We start from the raw sequence: 12,813 nt of genomic DNA, 5'->3' as shown, positions 1-12,813 counted from the left end.
ACTTATGATGCACTGTTTGGAACCTTTGGTGTAGTAATGAATATTACTGGAGTTTTTTCCCAAGACCAAATAGTTATTTTTAACAGCACGACACGTGTTTCGATCACCAAGTGATCAGCATCTTCAAAGAGAAAGATTAGAACTGATTTAATCTTCTGACAGCCTGTCTTCCGACAGTCCGAGTCTTTGCATATGATGATTCAGATGACAGTGACCTGTGAGAAGGCCTGTTGGGCATCGTAGTTCATCCCTACTGTAGTCCAACAACTGTTTGGTATCGAGCTTCTAAGGGTGAATGAACACCTTGGAGTGAGCCAATCCTGGAATATTCTGCCATAAATCTTTTCGTCATCCAGGTGTTCAATCTTTGTTTGGCAAAGCCTGAAGCGATGCCAATGATAGGTTCTGGTCCGATGAAGCTGCTTGCAGCATCCTCTGCAAGGGAGTCAGCAGCCTCATTGCCTTCCAGGCCAGTATGACCACGAATCCAGACCAGAGACAATCTGTTAAGTCTTCCTATCGAAGACTTGTGTATGATGTTGGATTCTTCCAATCTCTCCGCACATAAAAACACCTGTACCACAACTGGAAGGTGTTTTTGATCCATCTGTGAACCAACAACTATTTGCTTTTAATATTTTCTTCTCCCGGAGTATCCAGTCCTTTCTACGCGGGAACAGTACTTTGTAAGGCAGGTCGCGCTTGACAGTAGAAGTCATAATGTCAGAGGTCATTTCCAGAATGCTGTGGTTGATACTTGATTCAACCAACAGTCTGTTGTACTCTGCATTAAATTGATTCGTGAAATTGGCAATGTGCACAAGTCTATACGTAGTCCATCTAGCCTCTCTCTCTCTGGAAAAATGTGGTGAGGAGGTAGATCTAGAACAGTGGTTCTTAACCTTATAGTCATGCGGGACCATTTGACAAAATTTCTGTCAGGCCATGGATCACCAAGTTGGTTAATTAGTTTGTACTTGATATAAAGTACCTTACGATGACTACAAATAAATAAAGTACAGTACAATAAATAAATGGGATGGTTGTTCTAATTCATCTATAAATAAAATAAGCATAAAATTATTTAATGTCCTTTCATCATTAGGTATAATGTGTAACTGAAACAAAAATTTCATTATAAATTAATGTAACTTTTGTGGTTGCATACTCTTTACTAAATTTTGAATCCTTGGTTCAGTGTTACTCAAACTCAAACGCATATCAGTAGTGGCATCCAACCGATTTTGGTGCTTATAAGCCTGTCTCTGTAAGCCAGAGAGCTTCGCCTGGGCCGTTTACTGTAAAGCCTTCGGCCACCAAGCAATTGCACCATAAGTGACCTTTAGTCTGACAATCATCACATGAATCCAAGTTTTACCACAAATCCTTCGACATGTCCATTTGGACAGTCTGGCCGGGTGAGTTTTTTATCAGAGACAATGTTCGTAGGTAAAATTTATGATAACAAGTTACTGACTAATTGGAGCCTTCAGTGGTTTATAATCAGTAACTTTTTGGGGTGAACTTTTCAGTTTGCCCTTTATCACACTCTAGCAGATTCTTCACTGATTTAGCTTTGTTTATTTCTCAGATGGAAGGTTGTATACTCAAAAAACAATAGTTTTGTACTGAGTCCCCCACAAAAATTTCTTTTAAAGAATAAACTCAATTTAATTTTTGTGTAGGTAATCAATTTTATGCTCAGATCAGACATTTTTTCGCGCTGACGTAACTAAAATTGTATAAATAATATCTTGCATGATTTGAGAAATGAAAAATTACACTATAATTGGCTGGAGAGGTTCTGAAGGGTGGATTGAATTCAATTTTTTGAAGTATTTTCATCTTTTTCTGTGGAAACGTTTCATTTACAAGGTATCTTCTTGGAACAAACTGTCTCGTGTAATGATGTCAATAGGTACACTTTTCCGAAATTTCAGTATCTTCCACGTATTTCTCATCTTGGCAGTACAAACCAGGATATAGAGATCAGCAAAATTTTGAAATTCATAACACGGGAAAACTTTTGGAATCCTTCGATATTCAGAAGTAGTGAAAAGATGTGTATACTCTGTATAATAAGTAATCCAATAGTTCTGGACAACAATACATAATAGTGATAGATCGTGGTGTCAAATAGATAACCCACCTGAAACCAATTAATCAGCAAGTCAAACACCGAGAAAAGACGGAAAGGCACTTAATTAGAAATAATGGAACCGATCGGGCTGCCTAGCACATAACATATCGGATAAGTGCTATTAAACAGCTACATAATAGACACCTAGGGCCGTCGGAAAACATCCAGGACGACGAGTTGGTTAGTAAATCCAACCTTAGCGCCCTTCATAACCACTCTCGTCGAGTAATTTCGGATCTTATTGCTCTGCCATCTCCCCTGCGATGTCCCTTCCAACTTTAGTCATTATTTAAGCCTTTAATTGACCATATAGTCGGGATATCAAATTAGATATTGTAGGGTTAAGCAAGAAACATTGATTTCAGGATGAACTGACCGGAATGAGAAAAACGTATTTTGGATAAGGGTGGTGAAGGTTTAGATGGTCCTTACTTCGGAATGATAAAGAGAACAAGCTTGCAAAATGTTATTCAGTCTTTTATATAAAACTCATATGTTGATACTAACAACATACTTATTATCTAATATATTATAGTATTTTACTTCATAGGAGATGATTAGTACAATCTGGGAGATATTATGTTATATGGTCTATAGACGAATCGAATGGAAGAAATAACTTTTAATGAACTTTGAACTGAAATTCTTGTGATAGGTACCATTTTCATAGAAAAAGTGGCAATTCTTTCTTTAAAGAAAGTATTTGGTGAAATGCAGAAAACAAACGAGTGTCAGGCCGTTCTTTACCATGACAGTTCCATATTATTTTAAAATACCAGTGTACATCAACAGTACTCTCTCATAAGAGGAGCATATACTCTCCTTACCAGTAGTTTTTTCGTCTCAAGCATCTTTTGATTGTGTATCTCAGAGTTACAAAAGATAAAAGAGAGGCCTTTTCCATCCTTTCATTGAAGACAGCATATCTTTGTTTGTTTACGGGAAGTAAGTTGGACTATAAAACAGTGGCGGTTGGTTTAGTTGATCATCGGAGGGATAGTATATATTTATAAAAAAAATAATTTCAGGTGAAAATGTATTCTGTTCGAATAGTTCCTACAGAAAATCTGATTTTTATTAATGATTATGCAACTGAGGCCAATTTTTCTACCACCTACTAGATTTTTATTTATGTATGGCTTTATAATAAAGCGCGTGGTTTACTGGGTTGAAATTGAATTATTTCATATGAACTAATTCATAATAATGATAAATGTTAATTTCAAAAGTAATGAACAATGCTTCATATAATCAGATGAAGAAATTTGTGATTTATTCTTAGATTTTATTAACAAGCGGTACGGTTTGTGAGGTCCGATATGAAGAATTTTCGATTAGAAATCATAATTTTATTCAAAATTGGTATCTAGGGATCTTTGTGGACTGACATCATGAAAGGGGATATTTTTGATGTTTTTAATCATAATTTTTTTGATCTTATTCTTATAAATGGCATTTTTGAACTAGATTAATATTATTTCATTATTTGACATATCCCAACCAAAAAAAGGTTAAAAAATTGACAACCGTCAATTCTCATTGAATATTGTCTGTATGCAACGCGATAGCCTCGTGCAAAGAAAATAAAACCAAAACGGAAATCATATTCTTTGTGTGACGTAAGATAGTTGTTAAGTGAGCAATAACAGATTTTTGCACAAGAATAACTATTTAGTATACAAACTGAACATTGACCAGAAATTTTTTAATCTGTTGATCATAGAATGAATATGACATATGGCACACATATGAGAAACATAGATATTTTTCATTTTTGAATACAGTTTTTTCATTTACATTGATGATTTTTCGTAATTATAGAATTCGTCAGCATGAATTATTGAAAAAAAAACATAATGTCGGTCCACAAAGACCCCTAGATATCAATTTTGAATGAAATCACATAATAATATCAAATATCAATCGTAATTATAAATATTCATGATTTCTAATCGAAAATTCTTTATACCGTACCGCTTGTTCATCAAATCTGAGAATAAATAACAAATTTCTTCATCTGATTATATGAAGCAAAGTTCATTACTTTTAAAATTAACATTTATCATTGCTATGAATTAGTTCATTTGAAATAATTTAATTTTAACCCAGTAAACCACGCGCTTTATTATAAAGCCATACATGAATAAAAATCTAGTAGGTGGTAGAAAAACTGGCCTCAGTTTCATAATCATTAATAAAAATCAGATTTCCTGTAGGAACTATTCAAACAGAATACATTTTCACCTGAAATGATTTATTTTATAAATATATAATATCCCTCCGATTATCAACTAAACCAATCGCCACTGTTAATAGTCCAACTTACTTCAAATGTAAACCATAACCCCTCATTACCCGCCACCCCCCTCGCCAATAAATTGTACAGAAAAGGATAGTACGATACCCGTTTCAAAATACATGTATTGTATTGGTATAGGCATGGCAACTCTATGTCTTATTATTACTCTGAGTTATGTACATATCATCAGATGACTCTGAAATATTGTTTATCGGTATGTAACCCCTATTGATGAAACTGGTTTTTCCAACGCCATACAAGCCCCTGATGTTTGAGAAACAAGGTCTTCAATCATTGAGAAAGAAAGTTTTTGGTTTTTGGATATTTTATTAACTTTTGAATCAAAATCTGATGACTGGACAATGAGGAGACAAACATTTTCTATAGAAAATGTTCAAAAACGTTTCCATCAACTTCCATTCAATGGTTCAAACGAGCTTCCATTATCGCCCTCACATGATTGAGAATCTCGGGAGTTATTTCTCTGCAATGCCTAATTATATTCTCTCTCAAATTTTCTAATGTTGTTGATTCTATCTCGTACACTTCAGACTCAAAATTAACCCATAGAAATAAATCTGCAGGAGTGAGATCCGGAGACATTGGTGGCTATTATGTAGAACCTCTTCTGCCAATCCAGCGACCAGGAAAATGGTCATCCCAAAATTGTCGAAATGGAGTGGCATAATTCGGAGGTGCACCATCCTGCTGAAAAACTATTTCGTTTTCGAATAAATTTATATCCTCCTCAATTGCCTTGTTGATGCACGGTATTATTCGATTCTCCAATATATCGTAATATTTATCACTAATCGAATTATCATCGATTGAAAATGGTCCTATGATGTGGTCACCTGAAATTCCTGCCCAAACATCCAGTTTTTGAGGTCGTTGGGTATGAACTTGATGGTATAAATGAGGATTTGTATCACTCCAATATCGAGAATTTTGCCGATTCACCTCTTCATTGAACTTGACGGTATAAATGAGGATTCGTATCACTCCAATATCGAGAATTTTGCCGATTCACCTCTCCATTCAAACTGAACGTACATTCATCCGAAAAATAAATTTTATACAAGAAATTCAGCTGCAAGTTGATCCGTTCAGTGAGACTTTCACAAAACTCGATACGTCTATCGAAATCATCTTCGTTCAATTCATGAACTAGTCTAATCTTATATGGATGAAATTTGTATTTATGAAAGATCCTGAAAACATTTGTACGACTGATTGTTGATTCTCGAGATAACTCAGTAAGAGATTGCGAATTTTCCATTAGTCCAACGTGCCCTAAAACTGCAGTAGCTTCATTGTTGACAACTCCTAAACGGTTATGCTTTTTATTGTTAACAGATCCAGTTTCCATAAATTTGTTCAACAATTTCGAAATGTATTTGTGTCGTACATTTCTTCCTGGATGATTATCATTGAACATACGTGCAGCAGCTCTAGCACTATTTACGAATGTAGTACGAACTCACTATTTCAATCCGTAGGTAACCCTTATTGTTAAATGAGACGAATACAAAATGAAGAGCACTAAAACACCAATGAAACCTAGGTAGAAGATTGTACAGAGCATGGTGACATGCTCTGGGGGTGCGATACGGAAAGTTAGATCTAATGTGAATATATGTCAAAATGTGTACCTGTATACGATTGATGAGGTGGTTTTTTATTTTTACTGAAAATCATTGCTCCAAAAGTTATTCAGGGTGGCTCGTTTTCTACTTCTCCATCTTGCTGTATCAAGATGGAGTAGTAGAAAGCCAAAAACTTTCTTTTCGAAAAATTAGTCACTGCATTCAATACTATCGATAAACCTCACCAAATTTCTTGATGAAACCGGGAGAGTTGTGTGTGGAAGAAGAACTTCTGTAGAGTTGCAATTCGATGATTTTGCTGTATAATTGTTGATATGTTTTATGTCAAAGCCAGATGCTTCTCTAAGTCTTTCAAGTCGACAAGGTTTAGGGGATTTCGGGTATGGAAGGAATCGATACCTCAAATATGAATTATCCAGCTAAGTTAATCTGGTAGTACCAGCATTTTCACATTCGATAATTAGTCTTTGAGGAAAACTTCCAAACACTACCGTAATACAAGATGATTCTGAACGAAAATTGTTTTGTTTTCAAGGGTGAACTTCTTACTTCATTTGACTATTTCTTTCAAGTTTCTGATGAACAGTTCCTGTCAGTGCTTCACATTAGCTTAAAACAAGAACAGTTTTCTCCCTTTCTTCATCGTAGTTGAGATATTTGTTATACAGCTGCCTTTTGAGTTACAGTGTCTATTGAGAAGCACGTTGTCATTTATTTTTCAGACGGTTATCTTGAAAAAAAATCCCGTTTGTTTTTTCAAGTATATACATCCTAACCCTCAATAGTTGATCAATTTCTGATCGTAGGCTTTTTCATGGTAATCCCAAATCAGTTTCCACGTTTTGGGTTTATTAATCATCCACGTGCAGCCTGGCTATCTGGAAGAGGATTCTTAGCATTCCTTTCGAAGACAGAATTGAAGATTTCATCAAATTGGACTTTCATTGTTTAATATGATATAAATTGATTTGAAATCCCTGAAAGAATCTGTAAAAAATTGAAAAGATTAGCTAAAAAAACAATTTAATTGAGCAAAAAACTGAAATTACAATGAAATAACATGCAAGCCACAACCAAAAAACCTGTAAATTGAACTACTAACACGAGATGAAAAATTAAAAAATAAAAATGAAAATTTAAAATATAAAATTAAAAGATTCCAAACCAAGTTACTTTACTACTTTTCGATTGTTAGTATCCACAATCGTCTTCGGGTGATAACTGGACTTATTTCTTCGAAATCTGACTATTTAGAGGTCATTCGAGTGCTTTCACCTATCCCCTCTTCCCTCTATCCGCTTTATCGGTTTTAGCGGGAGCTGACCGTTTGGCGGGAGTTGGTCGTGTTCCGCTTGACTAGAGGTTTCCTTTTGTTACGTATCTCTATGCTAGCTTGACTAAATGCGTTGTTGGACAACATATATGCGGCTTCTTTAAATTTTCTCCTAAACCAGTGTTTCTCCTTGTGGATGATTTCAGCTTGAGCCCACTTGATATTATGTTGATGAGTCCAAATATGCTCTGCTATTCCGGATTTTCTGGTTTCTCCTCGTTGTGTGTGTTTTTTGTGCTCGGCAATGCGAACTTTCAATGGCCTCTTAGTTTCATCGATATATGATTCTCTGCACTAGCAGGGTATCCGGTAAATGCAATTCTTGGAATCGCAGTCCGCTTTTGGAGGCCTGATTTTGAAGACTGCTACGGATAGTGTTCCCAGATCTGAAGCAGGTTCTGATGTTATACTTGGACCCAATCCTTCTTATCCTTTCCGACAATCCTCTGATGTAGAGAAGTACAAGTACTGGTTGTGGCGGCTTCTTTTTCTTGTGGAGCTCTTGCTGTATTCTAGCTAAAGCATGTGCCACTATTGCCACCATTCCGTTGAAAGTCATTTTTGATGATGCTTAGTTTCTTTTCGAGTCCTTCCTTAATATTGCAGAGCCCGAAGGCACGGTCTAGTAGAGTCTTGATGATTCCTATCTCAGTCGATTGATGGTGGTTGAATTCCTGGTTCAGCTCGTTTTAATAGTTCAATTTTTTTTTGGTTTTTTGGTTGTTGCTTGTATGTTATTTCTCTGTAATTTCAGTTTTTTGCTTAATGAAATTGTTTTTTCAACTTACCTTTTTATTTATTTACAAGCGTGAAAGTAAAGGCGATAACACCTTCTCCTACGAAAACCCCACCTATGGGATCAACAGAAGACCAAATCTTTGAATATCAAAGATGAACCAGGCTCCCGAAGGCGGTCAGTGGCACAAGTCAGGTTTCACTGCAAGGCAACATCATCAAATAACAGATAGTGATGTTTCGACTTACTAAGGTCTCATCGGTGGTGCTAGGCTGAACCACTGAACTGTACTAAAATCAACAAGCCTGAAAGTGAACTTTTCCAAGATCAAAGTCGTTTGTCAATCCTATAGATGGTGTCTTCGTAGGAAGAGATGTCATCGCCTTTACTTTTATAAGGAAGTTGAAGAGGATAGTCACTTGTTACAAAAGGATTGAGCTGTTAACTGATAGCTGAAAACATTTTAACCAGATAAAAATTTAATGATACTACATATTATAATCTCAATTGATCATTGATGATAATAATGAAAGACTGAAAGACACTTCATAATTTTGGAGACAATTTTCAGTGAGTTCCTCATATTTTGAAATATACAAGATGTTTCGTAACTATGGTACAAAACTTCAGATTACTTGGGTCATTTCAAAAAAAAAGTTCTAATGAACATATATCCGCAGTTTCTTCGTTTCTGAGATTCAGGGAGTTGAAAAAAAAACGGTGTTTATAAAATATCATGATAGCCTTACACCGATTTGGTTGAAATTTGCTATAGTTATTTTAATCTGGTTAGTGCCTAACCAGATTGAAATTTTAGGTCCATTGGAGTCTTAGTGGGCACCACAGCCAACAAAATTGGGAAAAATATGCGTCACTGACTTGTTGTAGTTTTTTATATATTTAAATGTGTTTTCTTCATATTTAGCTTTGTTTTCGAGAAAAAAAAATTAAGCCACTTTGCATATCACGAATATCTGTGTTGGATACCAGCTGACCGTGAAAGTGTTGTCATATCAGTGAAAGTCAGAGTTGTGAATCAGTAGTGATTTCATCATAAATAATTTTACTGAGGCTGAAATTGCTGACATGCACTTTATTTATGGATAAGCAAATGGAAATGCGGAAGAAGCACGAATAATGTACCAGGACAGATATCTCAACAGAGTAATTCCATGTGCTTAAACATTCAGAACGCTACATGCAAGATTATGTAAAACTGGGAGTCTTACTGAAAATGCAGGTGGTGGAAGACCAGAAACTGTAACACTGCCTGAACTAGAAGAACCTATACTTAATGCGATAGAAGGTGATCCTCCAAATAGTACCGTATGGACACTTCTATGAAGAAACCTTCTATACCCAATAGTAGTGTAACAAAGAGACTTCTGGCGCAAATGGGAGTGGGGGTAACCTATCAGCGTCATCGAAATCGACGCAGGATGGAACGAGTATAGTAGCGATTTAAGCGTGGAACTCCGCCCCTCGGCCCCCTTGGTACTCCACCTAACCTATCGGCCCCCTTGGAATTCCACCTAACCTATCAGCTCCCTCGGCCCCCTTCAGTCACGTGATTTTAATTAAAAAAAGTTCATAGTTATGAGATTCGAACCTGGATCGTCCGCGCCGTAGACATTGTCCTTAGCCTCTACACCATCGTAAGATATTGAAGTTGACTGCGAATGTTGGGTATTTATAGCGTTAGTTTTGTCGGGACCCAAATTGACTCATTCATTATACTTGACAGCATTTTTATTTTTGATTTCCGTAGAATGTAATCGTCATTATCATATTGAAGATAGGAAAATATACTTAGATTTGGGAAATAATTAATATTTCATGTAGAGATGTGTATGTGTGTGTAAGAGCGAGAGGCGCGTGTGACGTAATCGATGCAAAGAGAGATGGAGATCGAGGTTTTACCGGTTGCTGGTGCAAGCAGGTGTTGCCAGTTGTACAATAAATCAATGTTTATGGAGTAATGTAGCGTTGCCGGTTTGAAAATTAAGTTATAGAACACACAGAGTCATCTATGAGTCACTAGCTGAACTATCTATTGGTTGAAGAAGGACACTGTAAACACTAGACTCATAAGACTGCATCTGTCAAATGTCAATACATGCCAGCATGGCAGGTTCGGCGTTGCCAGTTGTACAATAAATCATTGTTTATGGGGCAATGTAGCGTTGCCGGTTTTGGAATTAATCGTGAACTACTCGACGAAAATTGGAAGCGCGAAAGTGATATATTGATAGTAATGAATCAGATTTAAGAAAAAACATTACAGATTAATGAGGCTGTATCGTTTCAAAGTGTGATCCCTCAATGTTACAAAGTATCTCAAAATACATCATTGAAAACAAACATGGCGTCGAAGTGTACAGGGTGCGTCAAAATACATCATTTAAGAAAAAACATAACATTTCCACGAGGCTGTAAGTTTTCAACATGCGATCCCTCAATGTGTACAAGGTATCTCAAAATACATCATTGAAAAACAAATATGACGTCGAAGTGTACAGGGTGCGTCAAAATATATCATTTAAGGAAAAAAACATGTCGATTTGAAAAATGATATTAATGTGTATACAGGGCGTTTCAAAATACATCATTTAAGAAGAAAACATGTCGATTCAACAGAAGTCTAGCGTTCTAACATGTCGGAAGTCTCGTATCTTTGTTAACCAAGTTAGCATCATCAGGAGAAAGAGGAGATCCAAAAGTGTCGGGAGGTTAAGCTTTGTGAACTCAACGTGAGGGCAATGGGGGAGCGAAGTATTCGACAATGACATTTCAAAAAACTTGATTATCCGTGCGTTTTCGATCGTTTTTCGTGCATTTACGATCGTTTTTCGTGCGTTTACGATCGTTTTTCGTGCGTTTCGATCGTTTTTCGTACGTTTTCGACCGTTTTCCGTGCGTTCATTCGTTATCGTTTCATCGTTATTGTCGTAACGGTTTTTCGTGTCTCAATATGACAGTCATTTATCATTTAACGCGTTTCGCTAACCAAGTTAGCATCATTGGGAAATTACTAAAGTCCATGCTTTGTCATATGAAGATTCATTTTGCGAATTTTCAGACTCTTGAACGGAACCTTGTGGAACACCCAACCTAACTTCTGTTACAGAGTAGTGTCGGTCAGCCAATCAGAATGGAGAAATCAAATATCGCTCGATTGATTGTGCTAGATGAAATTGAACTGGAGAATGAGGGTCGAATAATAATAATAATAGTGATAAAACATTAAAAGCTTGAAAGTGACGTAGTCAGCGTGATAGGTGGTGGCGTGTGTGATAATGAATGAGTTATTACAAAGAATAATAGCGCAACTGTCAGAAGGGCACTGAGTTGTATATTCACTAATAATGATCAGATCGTCGCATACAGCACGTCAAATGAAAGGATAAGAGATGGAGAATTCATCGACAGAGAAAAAACAAATATGGCGTAATGAATATAATATCCAACGCCTTATGTGAAATAACATAGGAAGAATTGCAAATTCAACAAACTTGTAATTAAAAAATGTTGGGTTATGAACAACTATAAGTTTATTCCAATTGCAGAAGCTTGATTCAAAACGCAGAATTTATTGACAAAGAAAATGAAAAAAATCATTGGATACTGAAACATATGATATATTTGGATTCCTTAGGGTGAGAAGGATTCGAATTCATCAAAAAACGACCACTTCCGGTTTTCACTTCCGGTCCTCCGATTTCGATGATTTCAACATCAATGGATTCGTTTAGATGTCATGAAACATAATTAATCATTTGTCGAAGCCAAAAGGGCCTTATAACCTATTTTCATTATACTAGCAGCAACAGACCGATGTGGGTACTCATTTCAAATGATGTCATTTGTAGATTATGAAAAGTATAATATCGAGCATCTAATGTGAAATAGCATAGAAAAAATTGCACATTTGAAGAAAATCATTGAACATATTTGAAATTAAAAGTTGTTGGGTTATGAACAACTACGAGTGTAATGTAATTGCAAAAGTTTGATTCAAAACACATGATTTGTTGACAAAAAAATGAAATAATCATCGTATACTGAAACATATGGTATTTTTGGATTCCTTAGGGTGAGAAGGTTTCGAATCCGTCAAAAACAGGTCACTTCCGGTTTTTACTTCCGGTCGTCCGATTCCGATGATTTTGACATCAATGGATTCGTTTAGATGTCAAAAAACATAGTTGATCATTTTACGAAGCCAAAAGGACTTCATAACCTATTTTTGCTATACTAGTCGCAACAGGTCGGTGTGGGTACTCATTTCAAATGATTTAATGTGTAGACTATGAAAAATATAATATCGAGCGCCTAATGTGAAACAGCATAGGAAGAATTGCAAAAAGAATCATTGAAAAAACTTCGGATCGTTACGTACATCATGTCAAATGAAAGAAAAAAAATTGCAGAATTCATCGACAACGAAAAAACAAATATGGTGCAACATGTCAGAAGGGCACTAACCCACATCTTTATTAATGATAACTGAATCTCAACGTGCAGCACATCAAAAGAAAGGGAAACGAATGCAGAATTCATCGACAGAGAAAAAGCAAATCTGACGCAACATGTCAGAAGGGCACAAAGCCACATTTTCGTTAATAATTGTCGAATCGTCACGTACAGCACGTCAAATGAAAGGAAAAGAAATGCAAAATTCATCGACAGAGAAAAAAC

This window comes from Leptinotarsa decemlineata, unplaced genomic scaffold, assembly GCF_025532065.1.
Source record: "Leptinotarsa decemlineata unplaced genomic scaffold, Ldec_3_MD MMD2_tig00001393_RagTag_RagTag, whole genome shotgun sequence".
NCBI lineage: Eukaryota > Metazoa > Arthropoda > Insecta > Coleoptera > Chrysomelidae > Leptinotarsa > Leptinotarsa decemlineata.
Note: the sequence above shows the minus strand (reverse complement) of the source record.